Raw genomic sequence first — 3,139 nt, 5'->3', positions numbered from 1 at the left:
TGGGCTCAGGCAATCCACTCACCTCAGCCTCCCAAAGGTGCGGGATTACAGGCTGAGCCACCGAGCCTGGCTAGCCTCCCCCTCTTAAGGGCGGGCAGGCAGGGAGCTGCACTGCCAGAGACGCGAGCACAAGGTTGAATGGAGAGCCAGGGCCATCCCTGTGCCAGTCTCCCACGTGTGGCTGGCAGGCTGCTCCCGTCTGCCCCTCAGGAAACAAGCCGGGTGGGTATGGAAGACCTCACCCTGCGAGGCTTCCAGGCAGACATGGGTCCACATCCTGCCACTGGAACCCAATCACCGGGGCACCTTGGGCGAGGGACTTCCCCGCTCCCAGCCTCAGGTTCCACATCTGGAAAATGGGTACAGCAGCATGCTGACCCCGCAGGGTGGTTGTGCTGGGGATGGAGCCATTGGGGTGGGCATGCCGAGAATGGTGCCCGGTCAAAGGCAGAGGTGACCATTTGCCACTGGGGAAACTGAGGCTCGGAAATGGGGCTGAGCGAGTCCGTTGGGGGTTCCCGGCTTTCCAGACCTCTGTGCCCCACCCCAGAGAAACCATGAAGGCTATGGGGGCCAGCCCCTTCAGAGAGATTTAGAGGGTCCCTGGAAGGTGGGGCAGCGTCGACGATTATTCTGGAGAAATAAAGAGAAAGAAAAAGAAGGGGGGAGAAAGAAAGAGACTGGACTTTCTGTCTAGTGCAGAAGCCAGTTTAATGGGGCAAACCATAAACCTTTTATCCTAAAGTTTCACAGGCAAGATCACAAGATTTTCATGTGAACACAAAGCCAGGTGGATGAGGGGCGTCCCCCCACCCACCAGGTGTTTCCTCAAGCATGAGGAAGGACAATCCCAATATTATTTCACTGTTCCTTATGCTTGGTTAATGTTCCTCACAAACAATACAACAATTCTAACATCATAATATTCTAATAATCAATAACTTCTAAAACTTATGTATACCCAACACCTAATGACTGACTTAAATCCTAATACCTTTCTATTCTGTGCTAATTTTACCTGTACTATAAAACTCTTAATTATAGCTCAAACCAGTTCCTAAAGAATGTGGCCCAGTCCAAAGATCATGCTGGGCGGTTTCCAAGAACAACTGATTATAATCTCTTAACAAAATGGCTATTCTAAAATCCTATGTATCTATCTTAATTTCTATAAAAGTTTCTAATTCCTAATCCTAATATATAAAGCTGATCATCAGCAATAAAGCTTCTAAAATAAAACCCAAATACAAACTGTAATTGTACTAAAGCCAAAACTGCAATTAGTAGAAAGTGGGAACAATGAAATTTCTAAAGTTAGCTGTATTCTTATAAAACCTCAAAGTATCATCTTTGATCATGCTTGGACTAACATAATTCCCTGACGTAGCATGACCTACTCTACAATACTTTCTATGAATAAAATAAATTCAGTTTCTATTATAAGTAGAAAAAACCTACACTAATTGTAACTAAAGAACCGGTTTAAAAGAATGCAGCCCAGCCCAAAGTGGACGCTGGGCCCTTAGGAATGTGGCCCAGCCCAAAGTTCGTGCTGGGCCATTTCTGGTAACCCTAGATAATCATCTATACCATCTAAGGCTGGAAACAGCTCTCTAAATGTATATACTAATTCTACAAATATACTTTTAAATCTTATAAAGAAGCTTGTATATAAGGCTCCCAAATGTGACCTGAGTTTGAACTGTGTTAAGTTTAAAGCCGAAACCGCAGTCTGTGAGAAGCGGGAACAATGGATTCCTTGAGTCAGCCATGCCTGTCATACTCTCAGAACTTCATGCTTAGACCATCAAAGTCCCTGCTAGTGGGCCATGCCAAACAACAAAGAAGGGAGGAGGGAATGGGCCTTCAGCTCCTGAACCCAACCTGGTGGTCTCAGGGTCCGCAGCCCGCCTGGGTCCTAACGCTCAGGCGGGCCTCCAAGCCGACTCCCAACAGAAGGCAGATGTGGGCGTCTCCCAGTGTGGTTCTGTCTCTCCACCTCTGGTTGTCTCTTTCAGTCCCTGCATTCTCTTGGTCGATGCAGTCCAGGTTCAAGGGAGGAGATACAGCCTCCACCTCTTTGGGGGACTGTCCCCCCACCCACGGAAGCGGATGGGAGGGACAGGTCTGTCCTCTCTTCATTCTGCCATCCACGCAGCAAGCGTCTCCTGAGCACCACGCTCGGCAGTCCCTGCCCCGGGCCATCCGGGAACAAGTCAGACAGCGATCCCTGCTTCCCAGGAGCTGATGTCAGAGGCTGGGAGGCTGGCAGGGACTGAACATATAATACATCATGCAGCCTCTTAGAAGGCGACGGGGGCCACGAAAAGCCAGATAGGCACAGGTGGGCGGAGACTGCCACCTGAATGAATGTCCTGAGCCCGTCTGTTAGTGCTTGCTGTAACCCAGGCTATGTTCCAGAAGCTTTACACCTGGGAACTTGTTAAACCTGGAAGGCAGGTGCCATCACTGTCTCTACTTCCCAAAGAGGAAACTGAAGCCCAGAGAGGTGGCTAATCAGTCTGCTTCCAGCCTCTCTCTCTCTCTATTTTTTGAGTCAGAGCCTCACTCTGTCACCCAGGCTGGAGTGCAGTGGCACGCTCACGGCCATCGCAGCCTCGACCTGCTGGGCTCAGGTGATCTTTCCGCCTCAGCCTCCTGAGTGGCTGGGACTACAGGCGTGCCACCATGCCCGGCTGATTTTTTAATTTTGTAGAGACGAGGTCTCGCTATGTTTCCCAGGGTGGGCTCGAACTCCTGGGTACAAGTAATCCTCCTGTCTCGGCCTCCCAAAGTGCTGGGATTACAGGCACGAGTCACTAAGCCCAGCTCGCCTCTCGTTTTCAAATTAGAATTTTCTAAGATTCCGTGTTTAAATTCCTATCATGAACTATTTTCTGGGTGTGATCTTGTTTTTGTGACGACGAGAAGGGTTTATTTCTCTCCAAACTCCCCAGAACTAAAGTGGGATGGATGATGGACTTCCAGCAACCCCTCCCATCCCCTCTTGAAGGCAGGCAGGGGAAGGAAGACGGAGGAACACCGCCAGGCCCAGGCCCGAGGTCTCCTTCAAGGGGAGACAGTGGCTTCCTGCAGACCCTGCCTGGCGCAGGGAGGGGTCTGGGCTGCGGGATGGGGG

The sequence above is a fragment of the Carlito syrichta genome, unplaced genomic scaffold (assembly GCF_000164805.1).
Source record: "Carlito syrichta isolate Samal-C Ts95f unplaced genomic scaffold, Tarsius_syrichta-2.0.1 Scaffold135987, whole genome shotgun sequence".
Classification (NCBI taxonomy): Eukaryota; Metazoa; Chordata; class Mammalia; order Primates; family Tarsiidae; genus Carlito; species Carlito syrichta.
Note: the sequence above shows the minus strand (reverse complement) of the source record.